This window comes from Thermobia domestica, chromosome 11 (genome assembly GCF_964235325.1).
Source record: "Thermobia domestica chromosome 11, izTheDome1.hap1.1, whole genome shotgun sequence".
NCBI classification, from domain to species: domain Eukaryota; kingdom Metazoa; phylum Arthropoda; class Insecta; order Zygentoma; family Lepismatidae; genus Thermobia; species Thermobia domestica.
In genome coordinates, this window is record NC_137464.1 from 182,183,424 (window position 1) to 182,196,722 (window position 13,299).

The following is a 13,299-nucleotide window of genomic DNA, read 5'->3' on the forward strand; positions in this document are numbered from 1 at the left end:
AGAACTACTCATAAGGCTCATTTGGCGCGAGTTAGGATCGAACCAGAGACACCATGCACCAGATCCACCGTGGCCCCATAACATATATTACAAATATATAGATTAAGAACAAACATTCAGAACAATTTTAAGTTTGTTTTACTCAAAACACTTCCATGTTTAAATCCTTTCTGAAAGTTGGAATTAAGAAATTATAAAGGTGTTAATATTAAAATAAAATAGCATTTATTGAAATATATATTCGAAACATTAAAGAGATTCACCGGATAGAGATGCACTAATTTATATGTTCACGTTTCATCATGATGGTGGGTGACAGCTTGGAATAACCTGGCTCAGCTCTGCATGTATACTAACATAAATAGCCTAATCAAACTATTAAAACAAAGACATAAAAATAACCTACAAGTCATTGTTAGCTTTAAAACACGAATATAAAATGGCTTCTTCAGATGATATAATTTGAAATATTTTTTTAAAATTTAAATTGTAAGAAATAAGTTCTCATGTAACGCTTGTTATCACAACACAGATATCACCAGATTTTGAAATTATGTTGATATATTATTTTATGTTACAATATATTGACCTGATTTTGATATTATATTATTGTGAAGTCAAGCAAATATTACTACTGATTATTATGTATAGAAGTTAAATATAAAAACAATATTAAAAACATTACTTAAATGTGAAAACAATAGCAAAAGAAAAATATATACAATAATATTAGTGTGTATTGTTTGAATAACGCTTATATAGAAGTGATGGTTGACTTTTAGATGTTTTAACATTTTTCAAGGATCATGGATGTTAAAAGTATTTTTACTATAAAAATTTAGATACAACTTTGTAATGCATTAGTCTAAAAATAATCTGTAATATTAGATTTTGTTACGTATTACTTAACAACGAGAAACTTCTTGAAAACATTAATTTTGGATTGTTTAATCACATGAAAGTTGTGTTTTAAAATTTTAGTATTTTTCTTTAATTGAAAAAGGAAAAGTGAAAATATGTTAAATTTTCATTTATCTGCTTTAAATAAACAAAAAATGTCTAAATATTTCAAGTGTGTTAGAACTGAAATTACAACGTATCAAATTATAGAAAATCTAATAAAATAAATTCTATATAGTATATAAATACATTTCTGAAATCTTTATTTAAAATTTTCTAAAAATCAATGTCATTGTCTTTTAAAGAAAGTTACTATTAAATATTATTTACTGTTATGTACGGTTCTTATCTAATTAAGTTATGACAGTAATAAAATGTAACTATTATTTAGTTGAAATGCACTCTTACATCTTGTTAATAGTAAACATTATTATTAAAATTCGTTTGTTTATTGAGAGATGCACAAGAAATCTACTGCCAAGTGGTATCTACGTATCTACGTACAAAGCAAACAGAACACAATTTTATCAACTTTATCTTAAAATAACTAAAATTCAACGTAAACACAAAATGAAGAGGAGTACATCATTCTACAGTAGAAGTTACTTCTGGATATATCACATAAGAACAGCTAATATTACACTACGTCTACATCACACAGTAGCTGCAAGCATTATACTGGCCAGATAACGGTTGCATTTGTCTGTCTTACTTCTGCAGCAAGTATTATACTGGTCAAAATACGAGTTAGGTGAGTCTGCGATTGCATGCATTATACCAACCACGTAGACGCTATATAACCAGCCTACCACACTGCAACATCAAGTATTACACTAACCAGACTTGCTTTGCATGAATCTCGCTCACTATAGGAACGAATATTAAATTAGCCAAATAAACGTTATGAGTCAGTTGTACTGCAACAGTAGTCCAACGAGCCAAGTAGACTGTACGGTCTGCCATACTGTAGTTTTTAGTATGACATTGATTATTTATTCAAGTCTCTTACTATTTGTGCTGGTCAACACAAATATAAATTCGGCACATTATCTATTTACTTATCTTCTTATTTCTTAAAAACTGTTTGCAGGTCAGCTCTATATGAGAATAAATACTCCTCTTAAAATTGTATGAAACTTTATGTTTCAGCTGTAATTATTAGTGCTCCAGTTATATTTTCAAGCCTATATTCCAAATTATATGACTAATTTAGAAATATTAAGGATTAGATGGAGATTTGTATGTGGAATATTATTTGTACCCATAACTAAATTTTCATTAACATTATTGTTATTCAGTCTAAAATGTGCAATACATTTTGTTCTAAAAGACTATGTTTGAACGATAGAATTGGCTCCTATTAAGCAGATGGCCTGTTATCAGAATTTTATATTATATCTGAATGGTCCTGCCAGTGACTTAATCAGTGTTACTTACTAGTATCAATAAACTCTGTTGATTTGGTCTTTAAATTCTCACGTACGTGTCTACTGTAACATAGCCAAAGTCAAAAGTAGTCCAAAACAACGCAACGAGTAATTATCATAAAATGTTACTACGTCTGGTTCTATTAATATAAGTGTAAAGGTAATTTAATTCTAAATAAATGATAACACTACTTTTTGATTATTCTCTTATTCACTGTTGAGAATACCTTTATTTACACCTCAATAACACGTTTCCAATAAACACTAGTTGTTCTCTCTCAAAAAAAAAAAAAAAAAAAAAAAAACCTTCGGCTTGACTGCAAATTTGTCTGCACGCTACCTACAAATTTCGTTGTTAGATAGAAAGCAGCGCAGTTAGCGACAACTATTAGTGTGACTGCGAGCTACTAGGAGTGTGACTGAGAGATTGAGATGTCTTGTTTTCTTTGTAACAACAATACTCTTTCAACAAAGAGGACAATAAAATATCTAAAGAAGGCACGGATTAATAATATCTGATTACTGAATCATTTTGTCTTTTAAACGAAGTTGAATTTGAAACCATCTCTTAAATTTGAGTCAATTATTGTGAATATTTGTTGCTCCGTTAGAAATTCATTTGGAAGATAGGAGAAACGTAGTGCCATCTATTGACGATTAGCTCACATTTAATGGGTGAGGGGTGCAATTAGAAAGATTCTAGTGAATTGTACAGGATTCTGCAATAGAAAATAACATAATTATTCAATAAGGTTTCTGCATATAAATCTGCTATTTTATTTCGTGCATATTGCTCATTTTCCTTGCTTGATTTATTACAATCAGTGAGTGCATCACTCCTAGGTACACGTGTGTCTTCATTAGGAGCAGATAAACAATAATAGAAAGTGTAAAATATGCTAGTCAACAGTGCATTTTTATACTAAACACACAAAAACAACCTATTCTAGCACAATAAAAACGATCAATTATTATTACTGGGAATGAGTAACACACTCTTTAGCGCCATAAACATGTATTTTTCTCGATTTTCTCGAAGCCTATGCATAAGAATTTACTCTCAAGAATCTCAATATCAGAATCTCAATCGATGTTATATATTGATTTACATTATTGTTTCATTTCTAGACAATATTATAGTTTTGTTTAAACATTAAGAGTTAACCATAATATTGGGTTATGTATAATTAAACATATTATATACTGCCATGTTGTTAGTGTCCAAATTAGAAGCTGAATTAATATGTTTCAGCATCAGTTTTCATTTCAGTAGAAAATAAATTGAAATATTTCAGTTTTACGTTCCACACTTATGCCAACTAGGCTAAAAGAGACGGTGATGATGAGAAATTAATGTAATGGTCGAATGAATAAAGTGGGAGGAAACGGAAGAACCTCGAGAAAACCCACGTACACGGTGTTTTTTAAAACACAAAACCCACTTAGTGCAACCTGGGATCGAACCAGGAACCCCACGTATCAGAGGTGAACTCTCTACCACTGAGCCACGGTGTTCCCCAGTTTCATTTCAGTAGATGGCGTGGTTATCGTACAGAATCAATTCTCAGTTTACAAATAAATTCGTTTTTGACGGTTTACTCAAAAACTACGCATGAGGATTTACACTCATCCATTATTTGTTCATTTTGTTAATTTCAATGAGATTTATCAATTAATATACGTCATGTCTTTGGATATTTTTTAATTGTTAAACACTAATAATATTGTACAATAAACGTTTCCTACTACGTTCATCTCTCTTGGTTTGATGAAACTCTTTTTTTATTTTCATTTAGTTATATTCTTCAAGAAAGAAGCTCACAAGAAGATTAAATGAAATGAAGACTCAAAGATACATGTAAATATCCATAAAACTTGCTAATTAAAAATCTAATGAAATCACTCGCTTAGGGCTTTAAATAAGTCTTATATATATTAAAACATAAAACATAGTAATTGATTTTAATCTTGTCAAATATTTAATTAAAGTCGTCTTGGAAGCAGCTAATAATTTGGCTTTAAAATTCTACAAGATTATTAGGTAATATTTTCCATTGAACAAACTTTGCTTTTAACAGACTTAAGTCTGATTTAAACTACTCACTGACGAAAACAATACGTTTATTGTAAAATACTACTACTACTACTACTACTACTACTACTATTACTACTACTACTACTACTACTACTACTACTCATAATAATAATAATAATAACAATAATAATTAAAGTGTAACAATCGCCAACTATTTCCCTTTGGGTTTACCAGTCTATCTAGTGATAGTGTCTGATTAAGTCAAAGTGGATAGTTGGCAAAATTGTCACACGTTAATATATATACAGTGGTGGATCCAGCATATATACAGTAGGAAGTCGAAAATCCGAACTAATTGGGACCACAGGTAGTCCGGATTCTCAAATTGTTCGGATTTTCGAAAATGACCACGAAAATGCCATTTAGGCTTAAATATATTGTACGGTATGTTCTTTTATCGATACAGTGGTTATACAGTACATATTGTAATTACAATACCGCACGTAAAGCTACTTACATTTAATATTTCTGAACAGCCTGCTCATACACTAAGTCACACTGTTCTTGTAACTCACACTTAAACTTGTATAGGCCTAAGGGAAAATAAAAATATGTATGAGAAACAATTACATATGAAAGAGCTTTTGTAAAAACACTGACTTCACACAACGCCGACGGACAACCCTATTGTTTGTTTATCGCTAGCGCTAAGACAAAATGTAAAAAGCTTCTAAGGACCGCGTTCGGATTATCGACGTCCTACTATATATATATATATATATATATATATATATATATATATATATATATATATATATATATATATATATATATATATATATATATATATATATATATATATATATATATATATGTATATATATATGTATATATATATCTGTATATATATATATATATTACAATAGACGTATTGTTTTCCTCAGGGAGTAGTTTAAATCGTATTATTAGGATTTAAGGAGAAAAAATGCTCAAAGATGAGATATGAACCAATCGGCAGATCTTATTGAGCTTAACAATATATAAGTGAGTGAAAACTCGTGCAAGGTTCTCAAGAAAATGTAGAAAAAATAACTAATTTGTATATTTAAAAATTGATGCTCCACGAGAACCATACCATTTATTGAGGTGAAACTGACTGAAATGTGCCCTCACTAAGATAACACTAGTAACATGATAGTAATGTACATTGTATGGTTGTATATTTCAAAATTATCATTTACTTTTAAATTAACTAAAATATAGCCCAAATATAAGACCTCGTATCAGTCAATAGATTACATCAACTACACATAAGTAATTAGCCTCAAGATAACTTTTGTAGATAGAATTTTTGAGAGTAAATTCTCATGTACAGTTTTTGAGAAAATCGAAAAAAAAATTGTGGGGCTCAAAGTTATGTTGTTCTTTGCAAATAATAATTTACAATTTTTATTTTGATGGAAGACACGATTATTTATTTATGTATTGTATACATACCAAAGTAAACAATTAGTCAGCAGATTGTTATTCGTATTTTTCTAACCAGTGCCGTGCCACGGAGGAGGGAGTGAGCGGGGGGACAGTTTTGGGCCCCGAAATAAGGGGGCGCAAAATTCGGGAGAATGTGCATGTGCACAAAATGGAAGGAAAAAGTAATAAAAAGTGCTCAAAATCAAGGAAAACTAGAGTTTATTTTTGAAAATTTTCTTACGCTTCCGGCCAACCATGATGGTGCTTAGTGACTGGTCTGACGATCACACTTATATGTACAGGGCGCAGTCATATATTCTCGCCCCGGGGGCTTATTTTCCAAGGCACGCCACTGTTTCTAACGATGTCAAACATACTTTTCACGCACTTTCTCTTCTAATTGATTGCACTAACACTAATGAATTATTTCAGAAGTTTTTATATGTCATTTATAAATAAACGTTACTACAAAATGTATTTGAAACATTTGACCAGAGGAAATTGTGCCTTGAATTTCTTTCTATTCTTGAAATAGGAATTTGGGGAAGTTGAAACTGAGGTCAAACAGGTGGACCAATTTGTTAAAATTTCATTTTCTTCCATAATGTCAATATCATTACCACATAATGAAAAAAATATCCAAAAATAAGACGCAAATCAATCGACAGATCTCATTGGGCTGAACAAAATGGTACGCTTTAGGATAAATCCTTAGAAAATATGTTTAATTTTCGAGAAAATCAATCAAAATATTTTTTGTTAACATAAAATTGATGGTAAAGAAGGCCTTTTGAGGTGAAATTGATACTAAAATATACCTTCACAATAGCATACGCAGAATTTCATCGAAAGTGGTTCAAGCTTTCAAGTTCGCATCATTTCAGGTATTTGTACAGATATCTTAATATCGTACAGTACATATATTTTTTTTTTTTTGCATAATATCTGGCTCAAGGGGAATTAAAACTCCGTTGTGTATGCCACTATACTCCATCAAGGCCTTCATTATGGCACTAGCAAGGCGTCAATACACACCATCCTTAATTAGATTTTAAACAAAGTTATAATTAACAATTCAACTTTATTTTTTTTAATTATGTAATACGTACATAATAGTAATCGAAAGATTTAATGGGCTACAAGTGTTATAATAATAGATCACATGCAGAGAAATATATTTCGTTTTTCAATGTTAACTTTTTAACACAAGCTACATTGTTATTTACATCGGAATCTTGTAAACATTCAAGACCAAAATCACAAAGAAAAACATTGTCATGAGTGAAATGAAACATAATACCAAGAGAAAATTTCAAAATAACGTCTCTGTACATTTTACGGAATTGAAGATAAGCTTTCGAGTAAGAATGCGATCACTAGGGAGTATTCTGTCTTTCAAAGATAATCCGGAACTTTGAATTGTCGACAGTCTTTTACTTGAGCACCAAAGCAAATTGGCCATTTGTTAGTACAATTTAACCGATTATCTAAAACTACAAATACGAGTGTCATATGTGTACAACGTAAAAGAATTTGGTTTATATGGCGTTCTATTTTATCAATTAATATTGAAACCGGAAGTTGTAGTATACTTATACAACTTCCGGTTTTAGTATAAGTATTAGAGTGGAGATGGAATGCACTTGGAGTTCCTGATTCATTGGAGAAAACCGCTTCTCGCTATATCTTACCGTTTTCACTCTATAACGGTCAACATTAAAACCGGGAGTGCTTGATTTCTTCCACTTCCGGTTTGCATAGGGGATAAGAAATAAGATAATACATATCATTAGAATGTAAATCCTTCTCAAAAATGCTTCACTATATCATATTTTTCGTTCTATAGAGCCTTATTGAAGCTGGAAATTATAATGAATTTCCACTACTTCCGGTTCTAGTACAAGGTTAAGGACGGAAATGAAATGTATTTTTGAAACACTTAATCGATTGGAGAAAACTGTTTCTATCTATTACCATTTATACTTTATAGCGTCCATTGTTAAAATCAGAAGTAGTTGATTTCTACCACTTTCAGTTCTAGTAGAAAATTAAGGATGGATATGAAATGTATCCTTGGGATGCTTAATCGATTGCTGAAAACCACTTCTCTTTATTTATTACCACTTTTGCTCTATATGACTAAAATAAAAACAGGAAATGGTGGATTTGTACAATTTCAATTTGAATATCGCCTCCAGAAACTTCGATCCTAACTTTTGACTCTCTAGGCTCTGATCAAATTTGGTGGTGATCTATCAAGTCGATCTTGAGACATTTTCTTCTGCCAGTGTGACAGACGGACAGGATAAATATATAAAGAAGTTTGGGTAAACGAAATTCCTTTAAAAATATACATTTTGCCAACAGAAAACCATAATTTTGATAGCACTAAATTACTAATGGTAATAAATATTGTTATATAATTTTCCTCTTCAAAGTTTGTAGGTAGTAGAAAAAGAGCAGTTTACAAATTTAAAAGGAAATAACCATAAAAAAACTGTGTATAGATGTTTTATACTGAAATTTGAATATAATAAGTTCACAAGTTATGTGTATGAATCTTTTGGTATTTTCTCTTGTCTACTCGATTTTGTGTAAGAAAAAAAGTCTTGTAGATATATGTTAAGCAAAGTAACTAACATAACAAAAGCTTTGCAGCTCACAAACCCCAAATCATTCATAATTTTAAATTATATCTTAAATCACATGTATTTTTTAAATCATTTTTCGATATCCCCAAAATAGATTCCATCTCTGTTGTTATCTTATATTGAACCAAAGGGACAAGCACAAGAGACTTACAATTTCCAGTTTCTATATTGGATTCACATAGAGCAAAAGAGGTGAAGAGATAATAAGAAATAATTGTTTTCTTGATAAAGGTTCAATCCAAAGAAAAGATTTCATCTACGCCGTTATTTCTCGATTGATTTCCGATTTCAATATTGGAATACTATACCTTGATTTGGAAATCTGCTGAAGTTCTATAATATGAAACAAAACATATTTGTTTGAAAAAAAAACTTATTAAACAATTACCATTTGAATAACTTATATTTTTTTAGTGTTTCATTTGACTTTTAATCAATATGCTAATGTTTCGAAAAACAACAAACTTTTTATAAGTGACTAAATTATTAAATTATTTTAACACAAAGGAAAATGGTTTTACTTCTTGGAAAGTTCCAAGAGCTTACTTCCTATTAACAGGTTTAAGTCCAAGCCCGAAATTTGGTGGCCAATAACTAGGGAACTAAAGGTATGTTCAGAGGAGAATTTTAATATATCATGTTGTTTCCCAAATATATGCTTTCCCGACTCAATATCTGATTTTGTTTTTTAATTTTTACGGTTATTACGTACGGTTATTTTTAAAGTTACCTTAATGTTGACTTGCTGATATCTCAATTATTGTTATTGTCATGTTGTTCTGATTATTCTTATTAATTTTGGTACTTGTTACAGCCAAAAATATTATTTAATGTATAAAATATGAATGAGAATTTCCTTTGAAATGACATTCCGAGTTATGTTTCTTCCTTTTTTATCTTGACGTAATCGTCATTTTAATTTTTACGCCGAGAAGAAACTATCTTGGTTTAAAACATTAAGAAGATAATTTGCTAAGAACTACTTAATTTGTTGCACAATAACACATGTACTCTCTCCTTTCAATTTGGCAACTATTTTGCCCTTGTTGATAGTATTTTGGTTCTTAGAATGGGTATGATTAAAGAACTAATGATCTGCTAAATAGATGAAATCAAATCCGTCTTGTCTGAATCTAGCGGGTTTCTATTCCCTAAATTCAATTTTGAAGATGTTATGAGCTATTTCTGGAACGGAAACATTGTATATTGCATATTAAATGTTCTACTGTCTTAGTCTTATGTCAGTGTTGTATCACTCTATCGTCAGGAGTTTGAAAGAAGCTACTGCGAGCAAGACTAAGATTCTGTAAGAGCATTAACTTTACGTCTGATTTGACCTACTTACAACCCTTAAAACTTATAATGACCAAAAATCAGTGCGTGTATGTTCATAGAAAATTATGTTAAATCATGAGTAGTAAGTAGAGAGGAGTATGTAAGGTTTAAGTTCACCCAGAAATAGCAAGAGACATAACTAAATAGGGGTGACACGACGTGAAATGCTAGCAAATCAAAATTTTAAAGCATCGAGAAAAGAATTTGTTTAAATATTTTAAACTAGTTAGTGTATCAGTCGCTAACAGATGGCACTGGAGCAAGTGCAAGTCCGTGAAGGATTATTATGCCAGTGATTAGCTTAAAGTTTATATATATTTATATTTATATTTATATTTTATATTTATATATATATTTATATATATACAATACTGCATAACTCTCTCATACATACACACAAAAGTTTCAAAATAAATCATTCTATAATGAGGTCATAACAGAAATAAGTGAAAATACTTTTGGGGGGAGGGGTTGTCAGTGCTGTTAACATTTGAATAATCTATTATTCGAGTATACTCTTAACAACATAAAATTATTCGAATATTTTTAACACTATTGTCAATAGTATGGAGAGATGGGTACCCATTCCCCTGAATCAGAGCCGCCCGAAGATTTAATGGGCCACTGAAAAAACTTTTCTGTAAGTCCTTACCTGGCCCCTTAAAGGTCGCCAATACTTACCAGCTCCGTTTTTTAAATGAAAATAGCCAAGTAATAATCCAGTCTCTAAATTCCTGTATTATTAGTAGCTATATTGTGTTTCTCTAGAAACTTTGCTGTGAAAAACATGTATGTTGGAATGAAGAATGGTGGCAGTCCATACATAGGCTATCCCGTACATAACGCGATGCATACCAGGCCAGGGCCACAGTATGAGTGAAGTCATCAATGCATGTTATGTAATCATTACTTACAAAATGGACACTGTTTATGAGTTTCTATAGTTTATTGTAATTTCCTAAAGACAAAATGCAAAACAACTATAAATCTGACTCAATGACGGACAAATGCGAACTATAGATGTAAAAGTAAGAGGAATGAAACCTCTAGTATAACGTTCCACGATTATGTCCGAGGCGAAGGGAGTCCTGATGATGATGAATAAAATGGCGGAATAGAGAAAGTGGAAGGAAACAAAAGGACCCTGAGAAAACCCACGCACACTCTGTTTATCCACCACAATGTCCACTTGTCATAAGCTAGGATTGAACAAGGGATCCCACTCACCTGAGGTGAGTGCTCTACCACCGCGGTTCTCCAACAACCCTAGATGTATGCAGTACTAAGAACAGACTCAAGAACCTAGTGAATAAGGAATACAGAGTATAAATTGTAGATCTGAAAGAAAACACGCAAGGGACAACAATGAATTAATTTGGCCATGTCATGAGAAAGATGAGAAATGTGTGGGTAGATACTTTTTTTCCTGATTCATAAGACAAAAATAAAAAGAAAATGGTTCATATCACTTAATTTTTCAGCTCCCAATTCTAAAATTACCCATGCCATACTGTAGAATTAGTAATGAAACATTTAAAACTTTTCGTGTTTACAATTTTCTATTTTGTTTTCTTTGATTTACGATTCTCAATTACTTTTCGCTTTTTTCTTTCTTATGGAACAAGATTATATTATCATAGATCAACCAAAATATAGAAAAGTACACAATATGAAAAAGGGAAATCACTATCAAAGAAATGGTATAACTACCTACAGACAATAAAAAGTATAAAAATCAAATATTTATTTATAATCTCTCTCTCTCACACACACATACACACACACACACACACACACACACATATATATATATATATATATATATATATATATATATATCTTTTCCGAAGCTGTACCAAGGGTTCTTCCTTCAGCTTGTGGCGATCAATTTTTAAATATTACAGATCTGATTACCCTCAAAAGCCACCACTAGTCGTAGCAAACTTACTCTATTAGCGAATCACCTTTCTGGATTCTTCACAAAGAAAGAAATGTGTTATGCCATAATGAAATATTTATTCATAAAATAAATATTTTATGAACAAGTTATATACATTAATAACGAATTATTTACACTCCATTCATAAAATAGAATAGAAATCATTAGAGTCAAAACAAAACATACCAACACAAATTATGTTGTTATTTTGAAATTTTGTGAGGAAAATGAATTATGCTATAGTATAGAACTGTTAACGAAACATCTTTTTCAGAAGGTGAATTATAAACATAATTACTAGAGTTGTTTTGAGAAAAGCAGGGTTAATCGATTTACATTCTCAAATAAACTACATTTCTTAAATTTGTCTCTAAACCATGAACCGTGTTATCTCTAGGCCTCTGTATTAAAGATACAAAGGGCTAAAAATATAGGCCTTTTGAAAAAATATGTTTCTCTGTGGATGTTTTTGCCTGGGAAATTCTGGGTTTTTTAAAAATATTTCAAGTTTAGTGAAGAGATAATAGTATTTTCCATTTTGGAAAATTATTTAATTGCTGTATTCGGAAAACAGAATACTGAGAGAAATTTAAGAAGCAAAGGAAATTGGTGATTCAATAGGACAAAAAAGTGTAAATCGGTGGACACACTATAGTACTCATGAATTGGTTATAAGGTTGTCAGATTAAAGTTCAACGACAAAAATGTTTTACTTAAAAAAAAGTTTAATAGTGTTAGCAATAACTATTCTGAAAATGTGGGAGATTCCTTGAAACAAAATTATCATTTAAAATTTATGAACAAACTAAAACTTCATTATATCTATATATAACACTTACACTTATATTGAGAACTCTTAATTTCTTGAAAGTTTAAAACGTTATCCACAAATTTCTTACTTCAAATATTTTTTACACGGGAAAGGAAGAAGGCATTCTGTGAATAATGATAAACTATTATAATACCCAAAATAGCCGTCTATGACTTTAATTTGGAAACTGAATTATTGGCTCGTTTCCAATAGATTGTATAAGTCTGAACTTGAGCAGAACTTCCCAACTCCCATGCCACAAATATCTGTACTACTGACTTAATATTATCAAGTTAATAACAGAAACTATGACTCTTATCAGATTGCTAATATTTTTTTTACTCACTGATAAATGTTTAACTATCATAACCATTACCTCATTTAAATAAAGTCTCTGTACAAAAATAGTACAAAAACAAAGAATTCATGAACTTCTTCTTTAATTTCATGTATATATTTTAATTTATTGCAATACACATTCTGCAATTTTTGATACAATTTTTCATCCTTATTTAGATTTCTAGAAGTCTATTACCTTTAGTGGAGAGTGTATAGTATTAAATTAAGTAAGACAAAAATATTTATAATATTCAATTTTATGTACCAGGTGCAGTTTACAGCTTTTAAAAGGAAAGTGAGAGATTATTCGTTTAAAACTAGTGCACAGTAACGTTCAAAATTGGATTCCATTTGATGAAATTGAACAGTTGTGATAGGCAAAGATCTCAGTT